The sequence below is a fragment of the Amblyomma maculatum genome, chromosome 8 (genome assembly GCF_055883805.1).
Source record: "Amblyomma maculatum isolate TAMU_Amacu chromosome 8, ASM5588380v1, whole genome shotgun sequence".
NCBI classification, from domain to species: Eukaryota; Metazoa; Arthropoda; class Arachnida; order Ixodida; family Ixodidae; genus Amblyomma; species Amblyomma maculatum.
The window spans coordinates 108,583,944-108,598,183 of NC_139351.1; positions in this window are offsets into that span (position 1 = coordinate 108,583,944).

The following is a 14,240-nucleotide window of genomic DNA, read 5'->3' on the forward strand; positions in this document are numbered from 1 at the left end:
CTGCCTTGCCCTCAAAACACTGTCGGCATACTTACTGCACAGGCAAAAAGAAATGTTTTGTTTTTTATATGCACGAGACGCATCGGAAAACAAGCTACCGATTATATCTGCAGACGAACTCAGAAACGTCATAGCAACGAGTGCAAATGCGTTTAAGAGTGGCCGACAGCAGCGCCCCCGCTTAGTTCCCCATTTTCGACGACATGCACCATATGGGGAGTCCCTCCCACCCGTTACACTGTACCTTCTAGTTCTGTTTTTCTAGATCATACTAGCAAAATAACGGACTAAGTACATAACTGGAAGGCACTATTTGAGTTCACTTCGAATTCCAAAGCTATCAGTATGCGCATCGGTATACACGTGTCTGGCCTCATTGTACTTTCCCGCTATGGCGCCGCATCATTTGATATCGCGTCAGAATAAGAACTACAAATGCGTATGCTTCTGACGCATTTTCATGGATTCTCCCGCATAGCGTGAGTTGCTTTGTGCTGACCAACCTCATGAGCCACTATTCTCAATTTTGCAAGAAAGGAAAGAGCCATAACTGCAAAAGTTCAGGTCCTCCTATTAAACCATTTCTGGCATCTTTTAATCATGTAGGCCTCGGTTGCCGGCTCGTTACCACACTTTCTTTCTCCTAGCCAGTTAAGGCAATTCGTTTTCTTGCACGTATATCGCTCCAAGTCGAAAAGAAAAAAAAATAGTTTGTAAATCACATGAGGTCACATTTTATTAAAATGTCGAATTATTTTGGCAGCTACCAAAGACCCACGGGAAAGCAGACGATTTTTTTGTCATTCTACCAATAAAGTAAATTTTCATTCAAATTCACGGGAGTAAGATATAGGGTAATGTTTTATTCAGTAAATACAAGAGCCGTTCTAAGACGGCTGACCAATTGAAACATTTTTTCCCGAGTCTTTTTCCGCAGCAATACACACCCTTTGCGACAGGAGAGCGAAGTAATAATATTGTCACCCGTGCTAACCGTGTCAGTTGTGAAGGGGGAGAAGACGAAGATCGTGTGGAGTGCGCGTGGTTTTGGGCCGCCGCTACTTTGCCTGGTCAAGCGCCTGTTCTCTGCCTCCTGCGCCTCAGCGCCCTAACCCCGTCCTTTGACCCTGTCCTTCTGGACTGCCGTTCGGGCAGCGAAAGAACCCGCAAAATTCTAGTGGAGACGCGGGGTAAATGCAGCACAGCACCTCAACCCCCGCTGCTCTGAGTCCGCCCCCAAGTCTCAGCTGCCGCCCCTTCGACGAGGAGGCCAAGATACGTGCCAGCCGGCGAGTTCAAGGGCAACCCCTCGAATTTGATCTGTTGCCGAACTCCAGCTCTCCAAGATGTACTATGGTCCGGAGTACCACGACCCAATGTCAGTAGACAGACTCGTTTCTCGCACCATCCGTGGTATATCTACCGATGACTCCTCGTACGGCTGCCAAATTGTATGGCGATGCCTCCGACGATGTACAGGACGGCTGGAGCAGTACGAACGTGTGGCCCGCCACAATGGCTGGAATGCCGAAAACTGTCTACAGAGTTTGTATTTTTGCCTGGACATTACTGCTCGGCACTGGTTTGAAAAACATGAGGCCTCCCTTACATCCTGGAATGTCTGTAAGGAAGAGCTGCAACGGATGTTCGCCAATCAATATCGGTGACAGCGAGCAGAACACCTTCTGCAAACAAGAGTACAATGACCTGATGAAACAGTGACAAGTTTTGTTCAAGACGTCTTACGACTTAGCACCCGAGCCGACCCCTGTGCCACCGAGGAAAAACAAGTGCGCGCACTCATGCGGGGCGTCAAGAGTGACATTTTCGGCGGTCTTATTTGAGATCCGCCGACTACAGTGGCACAATTTGTAACAGAGGCGACGAACATCGAGCGAGCCTTGGTTACGCGAGTGGACCATTATCGTCGCCTTGCTGGAGACACCGGCCTTGCTGGAGGTACCAGCGTCCCGAACCTTTCAGCTGCTCGCTTTCCGGTCGATTCCCTCGACACCGAAAACTTGCGCGAGATCATCCGCGAAGTTTTACGAGAGGAGATACGGCAGCTGCTTCCACCTGCTGATAATACTGAATCCTGTACCCTCACGGACGCTGTCCGCGAAAAAGTACAACGTGCCCTTTACCCACAGTGCTCCGTTGCTTCTTGAACTACTCAGCCCGTCGAGACATACGCATCCGTCGCTATAGTCGCCCGCCGCTGCAGCAGCCACCACCGCCGCCTGTTCGCCGTCAGTACTTGCCTACACAACCCCGTATCCCTGCGTACTATCTTCGTTGTCTTCCCCTTCACAACTGACACAGTTAGCAAGGGTGACAATATATACCTGGAGTCGTATCCCGTGAAAATCAACCTGAGAAAATAATACCGGCGTTCAATCTTGGTCTTAAGGGTACACGCGATGGCTCCTCCAACACCGTCTTTTCACTACGTGGACATTTATGTGCGATGTCAGTGCACGTTAAGTATGCCCAAGTGGTCGAAATTACTCCCTAGCTCTCCACTACGACTGCCCTTTCAATCTTTCCACTTTCACTCCCACCTTCCTCCCTTCCCTTATGGCGCGGGTCAGGTGTCCTCAGGAACAATTGTGGCAGGTACCGTGCCTTACCCTTCCTGTGGTCCAATTAACTAATAACGCGAAAGCCTTTTCATCCTCTTTTTTTTTCTTTGTTACCGACTTTGTCATAGGACATATACAAAACGTAATGGCAAAAATACGTAAGCAACACATTTACTGACGTGACTGGTTTAAAATATTTTCAAGAGCACCAGTTCCTCAAGTACTCATAATGTTATCTGCTCAGAAAGTACTCGATGTGCATCTCTAAACCGCATGACACTTTCAATGAAATGCTCACGTACAGATCGCACTTCGGTATCTGCGTTGTACTGCATCCTCGTTTTCCAAAACCATGGAGGCCTAGGAGCATTATAGCATCAACAGCAATGACATCTCTTTGTATAGGTAAGAACCTAATGCCATAGGGATATAACGAAAACTATTTCTTAGTAGTAATTTGAAAGATATTCCTGAAAAAAAATATAGCCTCCCCGCGGCCATGATCCTGCCCGTCCGGTACGAGATGCGTACACTTCTTTGCGAAATTTCGGTGGATAACGCGAGATTGAGATGTCATCACCTTTTGACATCATCGGCGAGTCTAATATGAGGAAGCCAGTTATAAATAAATCCTGTCTCCACCGGGAATCGAACCTCCATTTCTTGGATACCCATACCCAACCGAGCGTTTCAACCTACTGCTAATGCGGACGGGTTAGGGCATGCTCACCGAAAATAACTAAAAACGTCAGGACATGCAACGGCACAAACGTACGAACAGAGCGCCGACGACAGCGCCGCGTATTGGCGCTGCGGTGAGGCAAGAAAATTCCAGGATGAAATAAACACAGAAAGCCCGTATGAGGGGTTGCCTATGTTCAGGGCGACAGGCCAGTGCTTCTGATGCTGAGAAAGTGGAGGTTCGCCTCAGGAGTTTCTCAACGTATCACCCCAGAGCAAAGGAACTCTATTCGCATGGTATTTGGCTGAGTTCTTGCATATATCAAACTCTTCCGCACCTGCGCATGCTATGATGGCTTATAAATGAGCAGCTTAACCCTACCTAAGTGCGCTTTTGAACACAGTGCTTTTCGTCACGAGTCGTAAGGGGCATATGCCCCAGTATACGACAAAAAAGAAAATCAACAACGTTATTCTTCAGATGGAATTGAAAACATTAGTAGATAGCAAGAAAGGTAACGAAATGAACCATATACCCATAGGTAACCATACGAAACCAAATGCTCGCTGTATTCAAACCTTTACGACATTTTTTTTTCTTCTTTCCCATCGGAAAGTAATTCATGCGTTGAAATAACCGTTACATAGAAGTCATCTCATTCGATTTATTTGGGCACCCTGCTGCTTTGTATTGCGACTCATTTTTTTTTTTTTAAATGGAACCCAATACATAAACGACACGAGTCGTTAAGAAATGCTCTTTGTAGAGAGAAATTGCAGTGTGTTCATTCAGCGCAAACAGTGGGCACGTTTTACGTCATGCGTGCAAGCTTCCAACCGCTTACGTTATTTCCAACAAAGGCATTCAGCGGCTATTCTGACGCATTCTCTTGAACCATACAAACTGAATAGCTCTTTGGAACAAAGCAAATCTTCGCACTCTTGTGGCCAGCCGCATAGCGTGCCATCACATCTGCCCATAAGCACACACAGGAAGTCTCGCCGGTGTCTAGAGCAAGCGCATCCATCAACTGCCCTTTGATAATGGCTGTCACAGGAGCGGGAATTGGTCATTACGCAACTCATTCCTTTACCTTGGGGAAAAAAGAAACACACTTGCCAATGCTTCGCTGAAGAATAAATGGGCACTGATGGCGCCTTTAAATACTTGCAGCTTCTCGCCTCAACCCAAAATCACGCAGAAAGGAAAGTACGTGAGTTTAGTACGAGAAGAATCAGTGTCGTGAAACCAGTTCACACTTGTCCACATTCTCCTCGTATGCCGCCATGCCTCTCGTCACCATGCGGGTTGTACTAATCGCCGCCGTTTTCGGCGCGTACGATTCGGAATTTGTGCAACTTTGGGTACAAGCGAGACCCTTGCGGAAGAACGTGACACCTCACGAACTAGAACCAGAACCGAGAATAGCTAATCAAAACGCTGACTCCTGTGACTGCCTTGCCGATGAAGCAACCAAGTTTGCGAATGCAACTTCTAGCGATTCGAGGCTACCTTGTAGTGGTACTGAAGACGAGCAGCACAGAAGAAACGCAGCGTTGGCCGGCCCAGATATGACACTGGTGAGTATATATAACAGCCCTCATTATACGAACACTGTTGAAGGGCATGTGCTGTATGTTAGTAATGGTGCCATGAAAAATTTCGCTGCCTTTGGGAATGTAACCAATAAGATTTTGCCTGTTTGATATGTAACCGAGAACATATAACCTTCCTAAAGCTCTACATCTGCGTATCCATAAAGAGGGCGGTTGTCCTACTCTTTGAAGATTTTTGTTTTTGTATTTTACTATATATTGCAATGCTTTCATTATACAGCTGAATGGGACACCGCCTTTCTTACTTAATGTTGCCACAGACAGCACATGCTTGTGCAAGCTTATTTATGGCACACACTCTCCGATTGGTGACTTGTACTGCAATCGTGACAATCAAATACTTTTAACTAATGGCTTGATGTTCCAAAGACACGTCGTTGCCACGCCGTATGTACGGATATGTCACCCGCTCTCCTGTTTCTGCTCATTTGCATGTCGAAGCCCCAACGGAGCGCAAGGACCGTCAAGCCGTTAAAACTGAGCCTTCAGCACAAGAGGCGATGGAAGCGAACTCCACAGGAAGCAACCTCTGCACCGGAGTCTACGCGCAAGCCATCGAGAATACTGTTTGTTCGCCTTTGGCGACGCTGGCCGTACAGACGAGTGCTTGTTATTCCAGTGAGGGTGGCCAATTACACACTTATTCGGGGTCGCAAATAAAAAAAAGCATAGCATATACATTACGCGTTTAAGTATACGGATTGCCTTATATTTGTACATAGCAGCTCTAAGGTGCATCGATATCACCACGAAACAATATGCCGCGGATAGTGGCCGTCGCACCTTTTGCCAAGTCCTTCTATCATTAAAGAAAGAAAAAATAAAGCAGTTTTACCCTCGCTTCCTAATTAATGTTGTGAGGTGCACTTTGAGAAATATTTGTCTTATCATGGAATGATAAAATTTTAGAAGCCCCGAAAATTCATGGATCTACAAATTTCCGCGGTGATGCGCCGCCGGTGTTTTATCCCTAAAAAAAGGAATCCCTCTACATAAAGTAGTCTCGAGACTATTTCGTGTAGAGGAGAGAAACAGTTGCACACAATTTTTTGTCGTCGTACAAACGTTTTTACTTCACCCCGTTTGCGAAAATCTCTGGAAAAGCTTTTCAAACATGAAATCCTAATCAGGAACTTTATTCATGAAGAGAAAGTTTTCCTATCTTTTTGCGCTCATCATTGCCATTTTTTCTTGCTTATTGTTGTCTTTGCTGCTGCCTCTAGTGGGCAGAGGGAGGCCGGGGAGAGAGGGGAGGTAAAGGAGAGGTGGTTGGTAGGTGGTTGCTTCACTCTTAAAGCCTACTGACAGGCTCATAGTTTCGCAATGTGACAGCTCTTTTGCTTTGCACTGCAAACTAAATCTTAAGATGTTTGCCGAATAACGGCAAGCGTTAGCGTAAAAGCTTTTACTGTGAGCTTTTTCTGTTTTAAGACGCAAACAACAACTTTGGATTAAAAAATAATTCCTTCCTTTAAGTATTGGTGCACCTATATGTATTATAACTATACATTAGAGAAAAATACATGACCCCCATGGCTGTACGCACGACAGGTTTGGTACCCCACACTGCACAAAATCTTAGCAACATCATGTTTTTAGGGACAGCAATAACGAGACCAAAGATAAGTGCTATTAGCATACCGTGTCATGCTTCTTATTTACAAACGATAGAACGGTTTGAAAAGAGCAGCAAATATGTTTTCCTCTCTTGCGTAGGTTTCACGTGCGAGTATTTCCAATCCACCAAAGGCTTCCGTAGATGGTGAAGATTTTCCAGGCTGGAAACATTATTGCCATAATAATACTTCAGGAAATATCAATGCGAAATACTATACTTTACGGTGCTTTATAATATGGACTGTATTTTTTAAATTTTTATTCTTTGCGCATAGAATTTCTTCTGAGAAAAAAAAAAACAGAATTGGTTTTTCAGTCTTTCAACGTATGTCGAGCTCGCAACAAAACGAAGGTCATGACACGTTAATAGCATTGCTGTTGGTGTAAATCAATCTTCACAAGCGTAATTCATCATTTTCGGAGATATGAAAACTGCTCTTCCAAAGTAGGGGCTTCAGGTATCGCCATCCAAACTTGACTATTCTATACAGCGCATTTTAATTGCGATGTCCTCTTTTTAACTACTTTGTTGTCATTTTGACGTAGCATCCTCCAGTGTAACCTGTGAAGTGTGTCTTGTTATTATAACAAAATAACTGTACTTTGTCGTAATGGGAGGCAAACCTTGGAATCAATATTGTCACGTAGTGGTGACGAGGTCGACAACACAAATGAGGGGTCGATGACTGCACTAAAGAAACTCTTTATTTGGGCTGACTTGCGCCCGCAAAAGAACTAAGCAACTCGGCGGCGGCGATAGAAACAAACGTGCTCGTCGATCGTCGAACAAAGAATGCTCGTCACACTCGGCAACGCTCAATTTAAAGGCTGCACAGAAGAATCTAGATAACGTCGCAAACAGCTACCAGCATGGGCTGGAACATTGTGGAAAGACAAGCGAGTGGCCGGAACCTTCTAGACAGATCTCGGTGCGTCTTGCGCTACAACAAAACTGATAAAGGTGTGACTCGCGACATCGAGCAGTAACAAACAAAGATTACGGAACTGATACGCGGTCCAGAATCAGAGTGATAAGCCTGTATGCCGGCGGCTGTTAAAAAACAACAAATACTGTTTTGAAGGTTTCGCGGCATTACTCCCCCCTTAAAAAAAACATCGTCTCGATGTTCCAAAACAAAGAAACTTAAACATAAACACTGCAAAGTTTAAACACCACAGATTCTTTAACGCGCGTAATATGGCTTCAGTCGTACAACATGTACAATTTCTGGGCGTGCGCGTCGCCGTTGTGATGCTGACGTTCCGTCGGGAATGACTTCATAGTCCAGTGGTCCGACGCGGCGAAGGATTTTGTATGGCCCAAAATATCGACGCAACAACTTTTCACTTAATCCGCGACGGCGAATTGGTGTCCAAACCCATACTTGGTCTCCTGGATTGTACTCTGCATGGCGTCGTCGTAAATTGTATCGTCGGCTGTCGGTGCGCTGTTGGTCTTTAATACGCAGCCGTGCGAGTCGTCGGGCTTCCTCTGCACGCTGCAGGTAGGCGGCGACGTCAAGGTTGTCTTCGCTGGTTACGTGCGGCAGCATTGCGTCGAGCGTCGTCGTGGGCTCCCTGCCGTACACAAGCTTAAACGGGGTCGCTCTGGTCGTCTCCTGGACTGCCGTGTTATACGCGAAGATCACGTACGGCAAGATGGTGTCCCAGGTCTTGTGTTCAGCGTCGACGTACATAGCGATCATGTCCGCGATCGTTTTGTTCAGGCGCTCCGTGAGGCCATTGGTCTGGGGATGGTACGCAGTTGTTCGTCGATGGCTTGTGTGACTGTATTCCAGGATGGCTTGCGTCAACTCTGCCGTAAACGCCGTTCCCCTGTCCGTGATGAGCACTTCTGGGGCGCCGTGTCGCAAGAGAATTTGTTCGACAAAAAATTTGGCGACTTCTGCCGCGGTACCATTTGGTAGTGCTCTTGCTTCGGCGTAACGGGTAAGGTAGTCAGTGGCCACGATGATCCACTTGTTACCCATAGACGAAGATGGAAAGGGGCCGAGGAGATCCATCCCAATTTGCTGAAAGGGCAGGATTGGGGGCGGAATCGGGTTTAGTAGTCCTGCTGGTCTGATCGGTGGCGTCTTGCGTCGTTGGCACTCACGACACGTCTTCACGTAGTGGGCAACTTCGGCAGGCAGTCGCGGCCAGTAATACTTCTCTTGGATTCGACGCAACGTGCGCGCAAATCCGAGGTGGCCTGCTGTGGGCTCATCCTGCAACGCCTGCAGAATTTCTTGCCGAAGGGTTTTAGGCACTACGAGAAGCTGCGCGGTCTTGTTGGGTGCGAAGTTCTTCTTCACGAGGAGGCCATTGCTTAACGTGAAGGATGATAAATGTCGCCTGAACACACCAGGAGGGGAAGCGGTCTTTCCTTCCAAGTAATCGGCTAGCGCTTTCAGCTCAGGGTCTGATCGCTGTTGTTCTGCGAAACTGCTGGCGCTTACCGGTCCCAAAAAGGCGTCGTCGTCATCGTCCTTCGGGGGAGCATCGACGGGAGCGCGGGATAAGCAGTCTGCGTCGGAATGCTTTCGGCCCGACTTATAGACTACAGTCATGTCAAATTCTTGAAGTCGTAGGCTCCATCTGGCAAGGCGGCCGGAAGGATCTTTCAAATTAGCCAGCCAGCAGAGCGCGTGATGGTCGCTTACCACCTTGAATGGTCGGCCGTATAGGTATGGACGAAACTTAGAAGTGGCCCAGATGATTGCAAGGCACTCCTTCTCGGTCGTCGAGTAATTGACTTCGGCTTTTGTGAGTGACCTGCTAGCGTAGGCGATTACTTTCTCCTGTCCGGAACTCTTCTGGACGAGAACGGCTCCTAGGCCCACACTGCTCGCGTCGGTGTGAATTTCGGTCTCGGCGTTTTCATCAAAGTGACCAAGTACGGGAGGGCATTGCAGGCGGCGCTTGAGTTCGTCGAAGGCTTCTCCTTGCGGCGCTTCCCATTTAAAAGGTACGTCAGCCTTTGTAAGCTGCGTCAACGGTTCGGCGATCCGCGAAAAGTTTCTGACAAATCGTCGATAATAAGAGCACAGCCCAAGGAATCGGTGCACAGCTTTCTTGTCGGCAGGCGGTGGGAATTGTGCGATTGCAGCTGTTTTCTCCGGGTCTGGGCGAATACCGTCCTTGCTAACGATGTGACCTAGGAACCGGAGTTCTTCGTAGGCGAAGTGACACTTCTCTGCTTTTAGCGTTAGTCCCGATGACTTGATGGCTTCCAACACTGTCTGTAGTCGTTTTAGGTGGTCTTCAAAGTTGGACGAGAAGACAACAACGTCGTCCAAATATACCAAACAAATTTGCCACTTCAACCCTGCCAGGACTGTGTCCATTACTCGTTGAAACGTGGCTGGTGCGGAGCAGAGGCCAAATGGCATCACCTTGAACTCATAAAGGCCGTCCGGTGTGATGAATGCGGTCTTCTCGCGATCTCTTTCGTCGACCTCAATTTGCCAATATCCGCTCTTTAGGTCCATCGATGAGAAGTACCTTGCATTGCAAAGTCGGTCGAGAGTGTCGTCGATGCGGGGAAGCGGGTAGACATCCTTCTTCGTTATGCTATTCAAGCGGCGGTAATCAACGCAGAAGCGAAGTGTGCTGTCTTTCTTCTTGACCAAAACGACTGGCGCCGCCCAGGGGCTGTTCGATGGCTGGATTACGTCATCACGCAGCATTTCCTCAACTTGATCGCGAATGGCCTGCCGTTCTCGCGGCGATACACGATAAGGGCTTTGGCGCAGAGGTCGGTCGTGTTCGTCCGTTATAATGCGGTGCTTGGCCAGTGGTGTTTGTCGTACCTTCGATGATGACGAGAAGCACTCCCTGTAGTTTCGAAGAAGACTGCGAATCTGGTTTTTCCTGCTGTGGGTCAATACTGGATTGATGTCAAATGTGGGCTGACGGAATTGGTCCGGTGCGTCTTCCAGTGGTTGGTCGTGGAGGGTGAATACGTCTTTGAGGTCCGCTAATTCGTCGAGAAAAGCGATGGTCGTGCCCTTGTTTAGATGCCGGTATTCTTCAGTGAAGTTTGTTACCAGCACCTGAGCTTGTCCTTTCCGGAATTTCGCGATGCCTCTTGCGATGCCGATACCTCGTTCCAAGAGCAATTGGATATTTCCTTCGACGATGCCTTCAGCGGTTTCATTGTCTGTGCTACCTACGCTGACGGCGACGCTTGATCGGGGCGGCACGGTCAATTCTCCGTCGAGGACGTTTAGAGCGACGTGTTGCGTCGAAGTCGTCGTAGCAGGTATGGCTTTGTCTGCAGAGAGCTTGATGAGCTTGGATCGGAGGTCGATGATAGCCCTATTTTCATTTAGGAAGTCCATGCCTAAAATCACGTCGCGGGAGCACTGCTGCAAGACCACAAAGCTGGTGGGGTAAGTACGCCCATTTACGGTTATTCTTGCAGTACACCGTCCCGATGGAGTAATCAGGTTGCCACCTGCGGTGCGAATCAGTGGGCCATCCCAAGCGGTTGTAACTTTCCTGAGATGGGAGGCTAACGGTCCACTGATGACTGAATAGTCAGCTCCGGTGTCTACAAGGGCAGTGACTCGGCGACCGTCGATATCAACTTCAAGGTCACTTGTTCGCGTCCTCGCATTGCACGTGGGCCTTGGCGCCCGATCTCGGCTGCGTCGTTTCTTCAGGTCATGGCTGGGGCATACCGTTGTTACTTCGCTGGGCGGCGGTGTCTGCTTACACTCTGGTCGTGTTGTCGTCGATGTCGTCGTGTGGAGCGGCGATGAAATGGTTGCGTCGTCGTTAGTGGTCGTCGGCGGCGGAGGATCTTCGTCTTTTCGCCGTTGAGCAACCTCACCTCCAAAGGTTGCTGCCTTTAGTTTCCCCTGCGCGGGCTTGGGGACCTTCCGCGCATACTCTCATCATAGTTACGGCCTGGCGACGCAAAGCGGGCCCTGTACGGCGATGGAGATCTGAACCGACGGCTTGGTGGTGCAATCTCACCGCTACGCAGGTAGTTGTCAATTTCTTGTGGCCGTTCACCTGGGCGTGGTCGTGGAGCGTCGACTGCAAATCCGCGGAGACCGATTCGTCGGTACGGGCAGTGGCGTAGAATGTGGCCGGCCTCACCGCAGTGGAAGCATAATGGCCGGTTGTTTGCAGTCCTCCAGGCGTCGCACTTCCTGGGGTTTGGGGGTCGTTGGTAGGCTTGGCGGGCGGGGGCCAAGGGGCGGTTTTCAGTAACAGGACGGTAGCGGCGAGGGCTGGGAAAGTCATCACGTCGGGGCGGAGGGCGACGTAATGCACCAGCGTAGTTCATCGCTGTTGCTTCTTGTGCTGGAACAGTCGCAGCCGTCGCTTCAGGAACGCCCAGCGCCTGGTGAACTTCTTCACGGACGACGTCCGCGAGCGTCGCCACCTGGGGTTGTTGCGATGATGGCAACATTCGGCGGAGCTCCTCTCGCACGATCTCCCGGATTAGGTCCCGAAGGTTCTCTCCGCTTGCAGATGTGCTGAGGTAGTGGCATGAGTAGTTTGGTTGAAGTGGTCGCTCGTAGTGGCGCATCCGGGTATCCAACGTCTTCTCGATGGTCGATGCTTCACTCTCAAATTCTTCAACAGTTTTCGGTGGGTTCCGGACAAGCCCCGCAAAAAGCGACTCTTTAACGCCTCGCATTAAGAATTTCACTCTGTCATCTTCGGTCATGTTAGGGTCGGCGCGGCGAAACAGGCGTTTCATCTCCTCTACGTAGGCCAGGACGGGCTCGTTTGGTAGTTGAATTCTCGACTGGAGGAGGGCCTGAGCTCTTTCTTTTCGAACAGAACTTGTGAAGGCCATCAAGAACTGTGCTTTGAATATCTCCCAATCCTTGAAAGAAGTCTCGTGATTTTCAAACCAAACTCGGGCATGTCCTTGAAGAACAAAGTAGACCTGCCTGAGTTTCGCAGCGTCGTTCCAACCGTTGAATTCGGCCACACGGTCGAAAAGGTCCATCCAGTCTCCCGCATCTTCATCCGGTCGTCCATGGAAGCAGGGGGGCTCACGGGGTTGGACGAAAACAACCGGTGCTGTAGGCTGGGCCATTGTCAGCGTCGATGCCTTCCGAGATCGAAGGGGGTCAGGAAGTAGACCGTGTTCGGGTTGTAGGCCTTGGAGTCGGCGGCTGGATCGGTGACCTGTAGGCTGGTTTTCCAGGGCGACAGGAACAAGGCTGGGGTCTTCGCTTGAAGGATCAGAGGCAGCACCTCCACCAGATGTCACGTAGTGGTGACGAGGTCGACAACACAAATGAGGGGTCGATGACTGCACTAAAGAAACTCTTTATTTGGGCTGACTTGCGCCCGCAAAAGAACTAAGCAACTCGGCGGCGGCGATAGAAACAAACGTGCTCGTCGATCGTCGAACAAAGAATGCTCGTCACACTCGGCAACGCTCAATTTAAAGGCTGCACAGAAGAATCTAGATAACGTCGCAAACAGCTACCAGCATGGGCTGGAACATTGTGGAAAGACAAGCGAGTGGCCGGAACCTTCTAGACAGATCTCGGTGCGTCTTGCGCTACAACAAAACTGATAAAGGTGTGACTCGCGACATCGAGCAGTAACAAACAAAGATTACGGAACTGATACGCGGTCCAGAATCAGAGTGATAAGCCTGTATGCCGGCGGCTGTTAAAAAACAACAAATACTGTTTTGAAGGTTTCGCGGCAATATTGTTTGGGCCAACAATGAAGTGTACTAACAGAAATACCGTCGATGTGCAGCTTTCTTTATTATGGTTACTTTAATTCGTTTTAATCGTCTTGCCAACAGAGCACAATGGTCAAACCTTGGTATTCGCTAAACCCACCGCCATTTGATAACAAAGCAACCTATTTTGTCGAATCGAGACCTAGCCGGGTGTGATAAAACAATCACGCCCATACTTTGCGACTCTCCTCAGTGACACTCCGCCGCTTGGACACTTTCCCTCTTACAGAAGCTAAGGTCCTGGGCTCTTGGACGACACCTTAATCAGAAAGGAAAGCAGTGAATGCGCTCCTTAAGGTTTTAACGGAAGCTGGGTTGACTTCTAGACTTGGCGTACGCTGTCTGCCCCCTTTTCCTATATGCCTCTGGACATGTAACAGACTTCTTTCCTAGGCCCTTTTTTTTTCCTTTATCTTCCTTTATTCCTCTCCCCTCGTGTAGGGTAGCCTACTGGGGTAGCCTACTGGGGTAGTCTACTTGAGAACCAGCACGTTTAACGAGCGCACCCTAATTGAATGGCAAATAAGCACCTGTGAAGAACACCCATTGAGTTTGCTGCATGCTCCGCAGTTTAGAACATTTTGTCCTCATCTCAAAAGTAAAGCCTTGGAGTCTATAAAGGAATAAATTGCGGGCCTGATTTGTTTTCGCACCTCTGCCGGTCAGGATGATACCAATTACTAAACTATGCGGGTAAAAAGGGCTAAATAGTAAAAAACAAAAACATAAAAGATGGGAACATGACAGCAGGACTGCCGCAAAAAAAAAAATAATAAATGAAGGTTTCAGCGAATATTTGGCTGATGTTTAACCATTCTAATCCTACTTACGCGAATCGAAACCGCTGTTTCCCTTGGTTTTCCTTTGGATAGGCTCAGATTTAGACTTGAGCAGACATGGTTTCGCAGCAACTAAATTGCCGAGACTATGAAGTGAAATACGCCGTCAACTAGAAGACGGAACACGTGATGCATGAGAATTACAGCAACTGAGGCCATCGTGCGCCAAGCTCG